This window comes from Chrysochloris asiatica, unplaced genomic scaffold (assembly GCF_000296735.1).
Source record: "Chrysochloris asiatica unplaced genomic scaffold, ChrAsi1.0 scaffold00370, whole genome shotgun sequence".
Lineage (NCBI taxonomy): Eukaryota > Metazoa > Chordata > Mammalia > Afrosoricida > Chrysochloridae > Chrysochloris > Chrysochloris asiatica.
This window is the reverse complement of record NW_006408888.1, coordinates 1,691,607-1,707,452: the sequence shown is the minus strand read 5'-3', so window position 1 is coordinate 1,707,452 and position 15,846 is coordinate 1,691,607. Positions and strand designations below refer to the sequence as shown.

The window sequence follows — 15,846 nt, the reverse complement described above, 5'->3', positions numbered from 1 at the left end:
ACTTCTTCAGGCATACAAAAAAATAGGACTAACAGGTTTAATTTGTTCTTCTTCCAAAAGTAAAAGTCCAGCAATTCAAAATAAAGTATGAAAGGGATCTACCATATCTTTTTGGCCTGTCTGCAAATCCTCCAGTTTCTTCATCTTGACATGCTAAAATGAAACTTTGCAGTTTCTTTCTGTCAATTCAATGAAACCTTCAAATTATCTTTAGGGTAGCCAAAAACCACCATGAATATCATACATTTGGTAACTTCTCTGGCATTCCATTGAGTCCACCTGATGGTAACTGTCATTCACAAAGCCACCAACTGAGTTAAGTCAAAGTTTGCATGATGCAATTACATGACTAGTAATAGCAAAGAACCAGGTCTGCAACTAAATCCACCATCAAAGTTCATACATGATAAAACAAATTCAATGGCCTTCTCCACATAAACAACATCCAGCTTCCCCAATAAAGCCAATGTTGCCAAAACACAGAAGGAAAATCTTGTGTCAATTTCTCCCTATTTTATAAAAGTAAATTTTCACATCCCATGAAGCAGCTGGTCTCTCGGGCCCTTATCTTTTAGATTGGTCCCTCTATTTCTATATGCTGTATACAGTGTTCCTGTATGCTAATATAACCACAATGTATGCTGGAACTTCCAGAGATTTATTAAACTTCCATTAGACCAGCTGCTTAGTGGGACCCCAAATGTCTCCAGAAAAAGAACCATCTTTTTTTTTTTTTGCAGACCTTGAACATATTCCACAACTTTATTTACATCAATATCATTAATACTACCACAGAGCATAAGTATCTGAACAGCATGAAGAGTATACAAAACATGAGGATCACGTCCAGTACTAGTACTTATTACACCAGATTCGTGTTGACATGACTTAAGCATCAGGATTTCTTCTCTATTCATACGATGAAGTTGTCCCATGGGATCCATTACTGTCATACCCCAATAGATGCCACTTATTCTCAAATATTCAGACATACATTATTCATATTCATCTTTCTTTAAGCCATAGTATGCTATATAATATGCGCGTTTCTCCAAGCAATAGGGTGCCCGATGCATCTAACTTGATAACAACACCTTTCTGTGGTGTGCCCCTCCATGGCCTCCTCCCATCTGCACTAGTAAAATGCACCAGACACGTGCTCACTCACCATATTTACAACCCATCTCTCATTTTCCTCCATCTTAGACACAAAGACAGTTGAAATTGATAGTTGGATATGTCTTTACCCTTCATTGCTTCCTTCTTTTATTCTATTTTTCCTTCCTTCCTTTCCTCTTTATCTTCTCTTTCTCTGCTTTTCTTTCAGCAAAAGAAAATATTTAACATAAAATCAGAGCATCAATAGGAATTGAAATTTGGGGGAGAAAGGTCTTAGCTTTGCCAGTGTATTAAGTAAAATAAAATATCATAATTAGTGCAGTAATGTGCTACCTATATTTCACTTCCCACCACTCTATACACAGAGATAGAATTAAAATTTATATTGATACCTAGAAATATAATATTTCTGTACAAGAATATTTCACAGTGAATCCACTGAGTTCATATTCCTAAACTTATTTGCATGCTATTTGGCAGAAGTCTGTATTTCATCACTTGCTCTGAGCATTAGAGCTAATGTAGTAGGATACACTAAGTAGAAGTCACCCAGCCAATATAACAACTGAAAGTGATACCATGTTATGAGGATACTGGTAAGTAATAGTGTAACTCTTAAAGTTCTAAAAGTGGGAGTAGTGTTGTCTATCATGTTACAGTTTTATTTATCAGTCTGACTCCTACAAAAATCTGATTGATTTTGCAGAATGGCAATTGATTACTTATCATCAGTCAAATAGTATTGTCTCCAGTTGTGTCTGTTGTGTTAGCTATGGAATCTCTGCTAATGTAGTTGAACATAAACTAAATATAATATGTGACCAATGAATTTGTAATAAGTATTCTAGCTCCATTTTTGGTGTTTGGCTAGTTAAATATTTTTAGGCCAACTGCTACATTTCTTCTTTTGCTTGAGAAAGTGAGATATGGGTGGTACAGTACTGCTCCAACTACACTGTTTTGTGCTGATTGGTTAATAACTGACAAAACCTAACTGAGCTTTTGACCTAGCCTTGATGGCTCGATAATCAGAACGCGACTAGAGGAAGATTGGGGGAAAAAAAATTATAAGAGAAACAATTTGATGAACCTGATCTACATAAACTCAGAGAGGTAGGTACTCTAAATATCAACAGAGAGGGAAGGAGTCTTCACATCAAGTATCAGTGCTATTCCCTCTGTACACAGGGTAGATAGGGACGGGCAACTTAGACTTTGGCTACCTAAAATGAGGGGACAACAAAGGCACCAAGTGACTGGCTTACAAGAGGGAGTTTAGTTTAAGAGTATGGGGGGAAAGAAAGAGTCCCCACTGAATAGCTATCATCTTGTCTAGATGGGTCTGGAGAAAAGAGATGGAGATAAATTTCATATGATTCAATAGTGCATAATTGTTATCATGACTAATTGCGACTGTCACAATTGTAAAGGTAGAAGTTTTGTAACAAGAACAGGGGAGTTGTTAATCTTACAGTCCAGAAACAGAGGATCCTAGGACCTTCAAGAGAGAAGCACACAAGCAGAATGCCGGACCCTATCCAGAGATGCGGCAGTGGCAGAGATGGAGGCAGAGATGGGGGCATGGAGAAGGGGAGTGGCTGAGGACTCTAGATTCATGGACTAAGAAGAGAAGGACTGAGAAGAGCTGGTGGCCAGGAGGCAGACTTGCAGAATATGCCCTTTGGAAATATCAATTATTATTTATGCCTGAGTGGAGGTGATTTTTTGTTGTTGTTGTTTGTTTGTTTTTATTAAAACACTAAAGTGAATACAGAGAAATACTGTTAACTGATGGTACATGGAGGGGATTATAATCATTGTAGTGAAACAAGGTATATGATTTGTTGAATGTAAAACTGATGATATGCCCCATAAACTTTCACTCAATCCACAATAAAAAAATCTTAAATTAAAAAAAACAAAACAAAACAAAACAAAATAACTAACTGAGCAAGGTAGTAAGAAAACCTTCATAATCATTTTCTTAACATCTATAGAAGTGTTTTTGTGTTAAGTGTTAAGTGTCATGAGTAGTGTAGTGGTTACAAATCGGGCTGCTAATCTCAAATTCGGCAATTCGAAACTACCAGGGGTTCTGGGGGAGAAAGATGAAGCAGTCTGCTCCCATAAAGATTTACAGCCTTGGAAACCCTGTGTAGGGTCACTGTGAGTCGGAACCGACTCCACGGTACTTAACAACAACAACAACCACATAGAAGTGTTCTTGTTGCTAAGTGTCATGAGTAGGTTCCGACTAATAGCGATCTTGTATAGTGTTCAGAACCTAGTGGGTTTGAACCACCGACCTTATGGTTCAAGCTGACTTTATGGTCAGTCCAGTACTTTATCCTACAGTGCCATACCAGGACACCTATAGAAAGGACACATCTGTAAAAAATGGAATAAATTGTCCCATTGGACAACTCTCATTCTAACCCCAATTCTTAAACACCATAAGACTCAATACCTGTTACCATTTCCTTCTCTTGCAAGCCACTTTTCAGACCTGCTTGCAAACAAGATCTTTTGTCACAGAACGCCTAACTTTTTAGCAATTAATCTTTTCATAATCTTTTGATGAGTGAATATGTACACTACAACTACATTTGATGTTGGTATCCATCTGACTGCTTTGAAATGATCATAACAAATGTGTTCTTGAAATGGTAATATTTTGGCTTTCATTAACTTGTCTTCATTTTCTTCAACTCTGATCTGAACTTACATATGATAAATTGATGGTCTGTTCCACAGTCTTCCCCTGAATTGCTTTGGATGATGATATTGAGCTTTTCCACAGTTTCTTTCCACAGATGTAGTCAATTTGATTTTTGGTATCCCATCTGGTGAGGTCCTGGTGTATAGTCACTTTTTTGTTGTTTTAAAAAGTTATTTGCCATAAATATGTCATTGGTCTTCCAAAATTCTATCAGATGATATTCAGCATCATTTCTATCACTAGGCCATATTTTCCAAATATTGATATTTCCTTTTTGATTCCAATATTCACAGTGCAATCACCAGTAAATATCAATGTGTCTTGAAGGCATGGTTGATCAGGTTCATACTGAAGAAGTTGGTAGAATCAGAATTTCATCATTAATTGCCTTAGTCATTGTTGTGTAAATTTGAATAATAGTGGAATTTATTGATCTTCCTTGTAGCTATATGAATATTATTTTATCATACACAGCATTGCATTTCAAGACAGATATTAAAATATTCCTTTTGATGATGAATGATATGTGTTGCTCTTGAATTTGTTTATACCGGCATAGTAAACCATATGACTGTCTTATTCAAAATGGCCTATACCAGTCCATTTCACCTCAGTAATACCCAGGATATATATCTTTATGTGTTCCATTTAATTTTTTACAAGTTCCAATATTCCTAAATTCAGGCTCTGTACATTACATGTTATGATTATTAAAGGGTATTTGCAGTTGTTTCTCCTTATTTTGTGTTGTGCCCATCAGCAAATAGAGGTCCTGAAAGGTTTACTCTTTTACTCTATTTACTCTAGATTCAACTCTACTTTGAGGAGGCAACCCTTCCTCAGTAGTTTTTGTGTTCCTTCCAACCTGAAGGACTTATCTTCTGGCACGATATCTCTCTATAGTCTATTACAATTCATAATGTTTTCATTTTTCTGGAACTGGATCTGACAGTGTTCTGTTACTTTGCATATGATTTTTTTATGGCTAAATATTCAGAAGTAGTCTGCCTCTCCTTCTTCCTAGTCTGTCTTACTCTGAAAACTCTAATGACACCTTGCTGGTATTTAAAATATTTTTAGCATAGCTGATAGCATCACAGTAATATGCAAGTCACTAGAGTATGCCAAACTGGCAAATGTCTGGTGACAAGAGGGTTGGAGTCCACAATCAGATGCTGAAGGAAAATAGGGAAGATTCTTTTATCTTTTAGGCTTATTAATTTAATAATTTAAAACATATTTATATATTTCTTATTTTCTATTACTTCCCCCACTTCATCTGATTCTGTCCAATTTATTGATTCTAATAAACTTTAAAAGTCTAGGAGATAAACTAATTTACAGAAGTTATAGAAAATATGGATTCTCTTTTTAAATTCCTACCTAAATCACATTCATAGATTTGTAGCACAAACTGATCCACTGAATTGTTCTCATATATGCAAAACTGACTCAGTCTTGATTTGTTTTTATCTTATTCCCTGATCTGAATATTTAACTGATTATTTTTCTTAATATTCTCTTTATAATTGTCTCCAGTCAGCAGATCTCTGTTGCCTGCTTCCCTTAAGCAATTTAAAAATAATATTTATCTTCTGTTGCTGTTGTTCATATACACTTTAAAATTCTAAAACTTTACTTTGGACTCAATTTCCTAGGACTGCCATAAGAAAATGGCACATAGTGAGTGACTATAAAGAAAAGAAGCTGACTTCACACTTTTGGAAGCTGTTAGTCCAAACTCAGAGCATTAGCAGGGATACACTCTAGTTGGCATAGGTGAAAATCATCTCTATTTTCATTCAGCATCTTATTGTAGATGGGACATGATAGGATATGCCCTCCTTATTTTATGACCCTCTTTCCATGTCTGATATTCTCCTTTATACAACATTGTTGTTGTTGTTAAGTGCTGTTGAGTCAGTGCTTACTCAAAGTTACCTGTAAAGGTTTTCTGAGGAGCAGCTGATGGGTTTGTACTTCTGACCTTGCAGTTCAAACAGACCCTTATGGTCTAGTGCTTATCTTTTTAATTTTTTTTTTTTTTAACCTTAAGATAAAGTATTTTATTGAATGGAATATAAGTTGTTATTATTTTTTTAACTGTTTTACTGTGAATTATGTGATAGTTTACATGGGAGAATATTAGCTTTACATTCATCCTACCATATAATATTACATTGCCATGGTTACAATCCCTTCCATGCATCATCAACCAACCAAAGTATGCCCTGCGAGCATATCCCCTGGTCATCAGCACACAGCTCCTTTCCGTCTCCTGAATTAGAGCCCTCACATTTGTCCCTATTTTTTTTTTTTTTTTTGATGGTCTTTGTATGTCTGGGATTCACATTTAGGTCTTAATCCATGCTGAGTTGGGTTTTGTAAAAGACACGAGATAAAGGTCTTGTTTCAATCTTTTGCATGTCACTTTCCAGTTCTGCGAGCACCATCTGTTCAAAAGACTATCACCTCCCATGTAATATATTTAGGTACTTTGTTGAAAATCATTTGGCTGTATGTGGATGAGTAATTTCTGGATTCTTGATTATGTTCCATTGATCAATGTATCTTTCATTGTACTAGTACCAAACTGTCTTTACCACTGTAGCCATGTAATAAATTTTGAAGTTGGGGAGTGAGAGGTTTTCAACCTTATTTTTCTTCTTAAGCAGTGCTTTCCAGTGCTTATCTTACAGTGCAACACCAGGATTCCTTTAAACAACATTGTTGATGTTAAGTGCCTTTGAGTTAGTTCTCACTCATAGCAACCTAGTATAGGTTTTCCAAAAAGTGACTGATGAGTTTGAACCACCAACCTCATGGTTCAACCCACCTTGCAGTTGTTGTTAAGTGCTATTGAGTCAATTCCAACCATACACAGGTAGAATTTAGATTAGAATCACCTTTCTGAGTATGACTTCATAATTTAAGTGATAACAGAAAAAGAAAAAAAAAATCTACTTCCAAACAAGTTTACATTTGTAGATACAATAGCTAAGATTTCAACATATTGTTTGGTGTTGTTCTTAGGTGCCATTGATTAGGAACCCACTCATAGCTACCATAAAAAATAACAGAACGGAATACTACTCGGTCCTGCACCAACCTCACAATCATTGATATACTTGAGCCTATTACTGCTGTCAGTATGACAATCCATCTCAAGACCAATTTAAATGTAGTAAATCTGGGGCCAGGTGGGACACAACACTCTGATGGAGACACTGCTGCACAGACCAAGGAAGCAAGTTTATTTTATACACAGCCCAATGGGAGGTACTTGAGGAAGAGTAAGGAGTATAAGAGCATCTTGTACTGAATGAGCCAGCAGTATGCAGAACTTTATCAGAAAAACTGTAATTTGTGGTAGCTAGCTGGAACACTGATTAGGGTGGCTAGAATGTTGCACAGGCTGAGCTGAAGGATATAGCTAAATACAAGGAATGACTTTGCAAGTTCCCTGTCCCCTGAGGCAGCCCTGCAAGTGCCTGGGGGGGTGGGGGGTAGGGGTGGGGCTTGACTTGGAAGCAGCTGGAGTTTCTGGACCACAACTGTTCAGTTGCAATCCTTGGGTTAAACTACCCCCAAATCAGGGACCTTCGGCTCAGCTGCTTCCAACAAAACCAACCTTGATGTTGAGTGCTTGTCTTACAGCACTTCACTAGTCAGTGAAGTGATCATTGCAAGAATAAATCTCAAACCCAGCCTAATATGAGTCAGGCTGGGTTTGAGATTTATTCTTACAATGATTATCCTCAGTTCATCATAATCTTCAAATTTACAGGTATTTTGTGTTTAGGTTGACTTGTGTTTTCTCAAAGTAATATTTGCTTACTTCTGAGTTTTAAGTCTCCTTTTTTTATGTCTCTCTTATTGTTGTATTTGAGGAACGGTAATTTTATATATGGTGTTTCCTTTTCTATCCTTAACCAAGAGTATTGTGTACTCATATATACTTAACACTTTCTGCCTTGATGGTGGTCTGTGGTGGCAATGCAGTTTCTGTTCTTGTCTGAGAGTATTTATAGCAGTTCCAGGAATGCACCAAGCTCCTCACTCTTAAGGTTATTTTCTTAGTTTTCCTTCTCTCTTGTGAAAGTTTTTCTGTCAATTTTTAATGCTACCCCTGCTCCAGAGTAAGGTTTGCTCACCCCCACTGCTTTTCCTCAGCTGCAGTGATTGCTTCCCAATGCAGATTTCCAAACCTCTGTTCAGGGATATTTCTCTTTCTCTCTCACTTGCCACCTTTCTTTCCTCTCTATTTCCTCACAGTCCTCTCTCTCTTCTGTCTCTCTTTTCTCTCTCTTAGGGAGGAAGTGCAATTTCTGTACCTCTGAGGGTTTCACACTTTGACTTTTACAAACCTATGAGGAATTTAGCTGATCTTATTGTTGTCTGGTTTTAACTACATTAGTTGGGTGTTTGTTAGTTCCTCTTTTATTTTATGCATTGTTTCTCCTGAGATTTAGGATGAGTTTATTCTGTGACCATAATTTACCTATGATTTCAATAAAATCATAAATTTGAAGTTAGCCTAGCTAATTTTATTGTAAAGTTAGGAGTGACACTTCTAGTTTTTCTATACCTGAGGAAGAAACTAGAGGTGAAAGATTAATTTGAAGACAACACATATTTATAAAATTCCTTCAAGTATATGCCATCTATATTACAGAAGGAATTTGAATTAAGTCACTGAAGGCAGTCACAAAAATCTTTCAATACGTGGTATCATCATTTTCCTTTTAAAAAGTATAACTCTTAAAGTTCCACTTGTATGACCATTTAATCATTTAAAAAGTTAACTTAATAAGAATTCAGAATTGTTTTTAATGTTAGTTCCATCAAGTCAATTGTTATTGTTGTTAAGTGCCATCAAGTCAGTTTTGACTCATAGCAACCCTGTATAGTATTTCCAAGGAGCGGCTGGTGATCTTGAACCACTAACCTTGCAATTCAAACTAACTTTGCAGTCCAGTATAATTAACCCATAGAGCCATACCAGGACTGTTAATTCAAAATTAAGAGTATCCAAAATATAAAATTAATCCCAAATAATTTATTGATTGAATATAGAAAACATCAGATGTAATCTATCAGCAATTAAAAGGATTATTTATGCATGTTGGGTTATTATTAAATGATTTGCAAAAATTTCATTTTATCCAGAATTTGATGAGTTAATTAGTTAGAAAAAGCAGTATAAAATTGATCAATAATAATAACTTAATTTTAAGATTCTTTCCTTTTACAACTCGGAACACACTATTAAATGAAAATTTTGGTTATACAAACTGAACAATAATGAAACTTAACTAAAAAAAAATTCAGCATATTACCGACTAATTGTATTTTACTCAGAAAGATTTAAAATGAATCAATTCTAACCCTCAAATAATATTACCCTACATCAGATGGAGATAGTGGTTTTCAAAGGTTTTCTTCCCCCCAAGAAATCTATATAAAAATCAAAGAACATTATCTCATTCTGCAAACTCTTATCCCAATAAAACATAAAATACTTTATAATAATTTTAACATATTTTGTATAATATCAAAGACAGCCAATAAGCAATAACCATGCACACTTCCATTTTACTAATTTAAAATAATTTGGATTGGATATCTCAAATTTCATCACTGCTCTTGAGTTGGCTATGAAATTCTACAGATGATTTATGCCTTTGCCTATAGAAGTTAAGTTTCTGTTAACTTTCAGCTGTGCTAATAGACCATGTGAATACAAAGATCTAGGAATGAATTACCAGGAAAATATGAGGGATCAAATTGAATTTAGCAGATTAATACTATATTTATTGATGGTTTAAACATACCTAATAAGAATAATAGGCGTCCTGGTGTGGTGCTGTGGGTTAATGCGCCAGACTGAAAAGTGGTTTGAACTACAAGGTCGGCAGTTGAAGTTCACTGGCTGCTCCTCAGGAACCCCATACAGGGTTGCTATGGGTTGGAATCGACTTGGAGGCACTTAACAACAATAAGAATAATGTTACTGCATTCTAGAATGGCTAGAAAAGGACCAAGGTAAGACTGTGAAAGTATAGGATTACACGATACCACTGTGGATTAATGTGCTGGACTGCAAAGTTGGCTTGAACTACAAGGCCAGTGGTTCATGCTTACCAGCCACTCCTTGGAATCCCTACACAGGATCACTATGGGTTGAAATGACTCATTAGCAATTAACAACAACAACAACAACAAAGTTTATTTTAGTAGATGTAGTATACATGGTACACCTTTGATACAGGGAGTATAAATTGGTATCAGTGACTGAAGTAATGTAGACCACTTCCTTAAAACAAATAATAATCTAGCCACATGAAATGTTCAAGGAGGCAACAATGCACAATAAATAGTTTTGCACTAAGAAATGAGATATTTCTTGACATCAAAGATAAGGAGTCATTTTAAGATTGATTAGTCTCTAGCTCAGATTCTGTACATAAACCAAAAATCCAAACCAAACCCACTGTTACCTCTATATAGATATTCTAAGACTTTAAATCCTTCCAAGAACAAACAGCCTCACCTTTCACAAACAGAGCAGTTGTTAGGTTTGAACTGTTAACCTTGTGGTTAGCAGCCAAATGACAAATAGCCAAGCAAAGCTCCTTCATCATGTATATATATGTGATAAAATCATGAATTATTTGGTTTAGTAAACCACAATATAAACCTTTTGATAATTATCTGTTTATACAACAAATATTTCTTCATGTTTATTCAAAACACATCACAGAATTGTTTTCTTTTTTTATACTCACAAATATATTCATTATGTAATTATAGAATGATTGACATATGCTTCATTAATATGACTGTGATAGACAAAATACTGACCTCCAGTATTCCAAAGATAACCAGGTATGGTGCTGTAGGTTAATACGCTGGACTGCAAGGTCACTTTGAACCACAAAATCAGCAGTTCATACTCACCAGCTATTCCTCGAAAACCCTATACAGGATTGCTATGAGTCAGTACCTGACTCAACAGCTCATAACCTCATCATCAATTCATGGAACCTGTAAAATATTACATAATGTGACAAAGATTAATTAAAGTTTTACAATTATTGTTTTTCTAGTTAGTTGTCAACAAATTTGTTCTGACTCACAGCAATGTTATGAAAAATAGATAAAATACTGCCCAGTTCTGCGCCATCCTCACAATTGTTACAGTTGAGCCCATTGCTGCTGTCACTGTGTTAATCCATCTCATTCAGGAAGTCTTCGTATTTTGGGACTGACTGTCACTTTACCAAGCATCATGTCTTTCTCCAGGGACTGGTCCCTCCTGATAACATCTAAAGTATGATGTTATCACTCTCACAATCCTTGGTTTCCAAGGAGCATTCTGGCTGTACTTCTCATACAGATTTGTTTGTTCTTCTGGCAGTCCATGATACTGTTGATATTCTTCTCTAACACCATAGTTAAAGCACATAAATTCTTCCATGGTCTTACTTATATTCAACTTTCACATGCATATTAGATGATTGCAATAAATTAAGCTAGGATTATGAGATCATCTCTCAGACTTTGAATATGTTGTTTGGAGGGACTAGTCCCTGGAGAAGGATGTAACGCTTGCTAAAATGAAGGCTCAATGAAATAGATAAAGACCCTCAGTGGGAAGAATTGACATAGTGCCAATAGCATTGGGCTAAAATATAACAATAATTGTGAGAATAGTGCAGAACTAGGCAGTGCTTCATTCTGTTGTGTATAGGGTCATGATCATTGAGAACCACTCTATGATATCTAACAGAAGAAAGAGTAGTTGTAAATGGAGTAAATATTTCTGAAATATTGAGACTGAGGAAGTTAAAATAAATAGTCAAGTCTAGGTCTGTATGCTTTGGTGATACAAATAAATTAAGATAAATTGGTAGAATTTACAATAATGTATATCCTTGGACAGAAGTGGTCATAATTGGGAATATTTTAGTTGAAGTATGTAAATTTGGGTATTCTACTTAGATATTAGAGAGCGAGATCATCTGAAACATCTGCATAAAGAAGGAATATTTGTTCGAGAAAAAAAAAAAAAAAAGAACAGTGTGAATCAATGTAAAATGCCTTAAAATGTATGTTTAGACTTAAGGAAGCATAGAGAGCAATAGTTAAATCTATTAATGAAGTAAAAGAAAACAGTTAAATATGGAAAAATGCAATATTTTAAGATGATAGAGTAGAAATGATTTAAAATTCAGGAAGATTTTACTTAAAAGTCAAATAAAATATTAATAACAAAAAGTAAAGATTTAAAAACACAAAAGTTATTTAAGTCATAATTTTAGAGTCTAATAAAACAACTATCTGGCAGACTGATTGGAAGATATCCGTATTGGAATATGCCCATTCCAAAGAGAGATGACCCAATGGAATGCGGAAATCATTAGACAATCATTTTGATATCCAATGCGAGTAAACTTTTACTAAAGGTAACACAGAAATGACTGCCAGATTCAAAAGAGGCCGTGGAATGATGGATATCATTGCTGATGTCCGATGGATCTTGGCTGAAAGCAGAGAATACTAGAAAGATGTTTACCTGTGCTTTATTGGCTATGCAAAGGCTTTCGATTGTGTGGATCATGACAAGCTATGGACAACATTGCAAAGTATGAGTGTTCTGGAACACTTAATTGTATTCATGAGGAATTTGTACATGGGCCAAGAAGCAGTTGTTCGAACAGAACAACTGAATGTTTTAAAATTAAGAAAGGTGAGCAACAAGGTTGTATTCTTTCACCATACTTATTTAAACTGTATGCTGAGCAAATAATCCAAGAAGCTGGGTTATATGAAGAAAAATGTGACGCCAGGATTGCAGGAAGACTCATTAACAACCTGCTATATGCAGATGATAAAACCTTGCTTTCTGAAAGTGAAGAGGACTTAAAACATTTACTGATGAAGATCAAGAAGCACAGCCTTAGGTACGGATTACATCGCAATGTAAATAAAACAAAAAGCTTCACCACTAGTCCAATAAACAACGTTCTTATCAATGGAGAAAAATTGAAGTTGTCAAGGACTTCATTCTTCTTGATCAACTATTAGCACTCACAGAAGCAGCAGTCAAGAAATCAAATGACATATTGCATTAGGCAAATCTGCTGCACAAGACCTTTTTAAAGTGTTGAAGAGCTTAGTTGTCCGCTTGGGGGCTAAGGTGCGCCTTACCCAAGCTATGGTATTTTCCGTAATCACTTATGCATTCGAAAGCGGGACAGTAAGTAAATAAGGAAGACCATAGAAGAATTAACGCATTTGAGTTATGGAGTTGGTAGAGAATGTTGAAAGTGCCATTGGCTGCCAAAACAACCAACAGATCTGTGTTGGAAGAAGTGCAGCCAGAGTGCTCCTTGGAAGCCAGCATGACCAAACTTCGTCTCTCATACTTCGGACATGTTATCAGGAGGTACCAGTCACTGGAGAAGGATATTATGTTTGGTGAGGTGGGGGGTTAGAGAAAAAAAGCTATATCCCCAAAGAGACGGACTGGCCAAGCGGCAGCATGGATGGACTCAAGAATGGCAACAATAGTGAGGTTGGCCCAGGATCGGGCAGTGTTTCGTTCAGCTGTGTAAGGGTCGCTATGAGTCAGTACCAACTTGATGGCACCTAACAACAACAACAATAATATAAAAATGTATGATAATGTGAATGAAAAATAAGAGCCATGAAGAGAAGAAGAAAGGAAAATGTGAAAATATAATGTGAAAAATAAAGACTAAACAAGCAATATTTCTGTTGTTAAGTGTCATCGAGTGGATTCCAATTTAAAGCAACTCTATATAAATTTTCCAAGGAATGGCAAGTGAATTTGAAGGCCAACCTTGTGGTTCAAATGGTCCTTGTTGTCCAGCACATTATACTGCAGCACCACACCAGGACCTATATTTAATCATCACCACTTACAGATACATTAAACAAAAAATTATGTTATTAATTTTAAATATAAACATAGCAACAATAAAACTTGCAAAAACCTGACTCAGGTAAGAATGTAACTAATCTTGAAACAGACTTAATAGATGTGAGTCACCATTTATGCTTTAGGACTGAACATCGTATTACATTTGTCCACATTGTTTATATACAAATCCTGAGCTAAATTTTATTCATTCCTCCTACATATGAAAAGTAAAAGAAACTATCAAGTCCTATATACAGCACCTCCAGCAGTATGGGCAGAGTTGGGGCTTTGAGAAAAATAATACTCTGTAGAATTCCTAAGGCGTTTTACACAATCACCTGCTTACATGGTCTCAGAAAGGAATGATTATTGTTCCTGGTTTTCTGTGACTTGTGCAACTTCCTGAATCTTGAAAATCTGATAGAAAACTCTATAGTCAGCAGATTTTCTTGACCTTTCCCCTCCAACCACAACAGGATTTTTCAGGCCCTAAATTTCCATTATTAAATATTTTCTTGCTTAGTATTTCTAAAGTACTTTCTAATTTCTATTTTCTTGGCCCAAACTTACCTGATCTGATCAATAGCATGAACAAATGAAATTGGATAAAGATCTTCCCAAAGGCAGACTAGAGAAAGAATCAGAATATATGAGCAAAACTAGTGGAATCAATGATTCAACTGCAAATTGACTGGAAAGGGAAGGGGAATGTGAGTGTGTTTTCTGTATCTGAGCTGAGTTCCAGGAGGTATTGCCATGTATGTCAATCTCTGGTTGTTGTCTGCTTTTGTTGATTCTCAGTCTAAAGAATTCCCTTTAGTTTGTTTTAAAGTACTGACTAGGCTTTTAAAAATCCCTACATTTCTGTTTAACCTGAAATGTTCTTATTTCTCCATCATATCTGATGAACAGTTTTGCTGGGTATGTGATTCTTGATTGGCAGTGTTTATTTATTTTTTCTTTCAGAGTGTTGTATATGTCTCTCCACTGTCTTCTTGCCTGCATGGTTTCTGCCTAAAGATTAGATTTTAATCCTATTGTCTTTCCTTTGTAATACTTCATTTCCTTTAGCTTTCAGTATTATTTCCTTGTTTTTGACTGGAGAATTTGATTATGATATGCCTTGGTGATTCTCTTTTGAAGTCTATCTTCCCTGGAGTTCTTTCACCTTCTAGAATGTTTTTTTCCCAACAGCTCTTCAATTATTTGAATTGAATTCAATTATTTGTGGTTTTCTTTATTTCTTCCTTTTCTGGAGCTCCAATAATCCATAGGTTATTCCTCTTTATGTTGTCCAACATGAATCTTAAGCTTTCTTCAGATTAATTTTTCTTTTCCTTTTTTTTTCTGCTTGTTCTTTTACCTTAGTAATATTGAGAAATTAGTCTTTAAGCTCACTGATTCTGGCTTCCATCCCTTCAATTCTACTCCTTTACCCTTTCAGTGTATTGTCTATTACAGATATTTTAATATTGATCATCTGGACCTCTTTTTGCAGGTGTTGTATTGTCTCAGATGCTATATCTATTTTTTTATTATTATTATTGTTCCTGTAGTGCTTTTGTGACTTCTTTATTTTCCTCAATGTCTCTGAGGAATATTTTGATGTACCTCAATATCATGCTCCTAAATTCCTTTTCAGACATTTCCAAAGCCTCTTCACCCTCCAATGCAATTCCTAGCTCTTCTTCATGGTTGCTTGTTTGGGTTACTCTTCCTTGTTTCTGTACATGAGCAGAAAATTTCTGTTGCTTTTTAGACATTGTGGTGTTATTGTATTTGTATTGATTAGATGAATGTATGTTGGTGTATTTTAAAATATTCTCCAGTGGCCTATTAGTAGGTGTGATCAAGAGATGGGCTTCTCTGTTTACTGCTTTTATAAATCAGTTCAGAATGTTTTTAGCTGATGTTGATTATAGATGCTGCTCTGGTGTATGGCAGATAGTATTGACTCTTGCCCAAATGGTGAGGTTTTAGAGGGGATGATTATAGCTTGACTGTATTGCCACAGTTTCTGTCTCTTGTTTGGTTAGGAAAGAAGAGAAAGAGCTCCCCA

The 15,846-nt window shown here is 35.6% G+C and overlaps 1 pseudogene; it reads right to left on the bottom strand.

Annotated features, from left to right (window-relative positions):
• Positions 1 to 15,846, bottom strand: part of LOC102815936 — a 181,242-nt pseudogene that overhangs the window by 56,353 nt on the left and 109,043 nt on the right.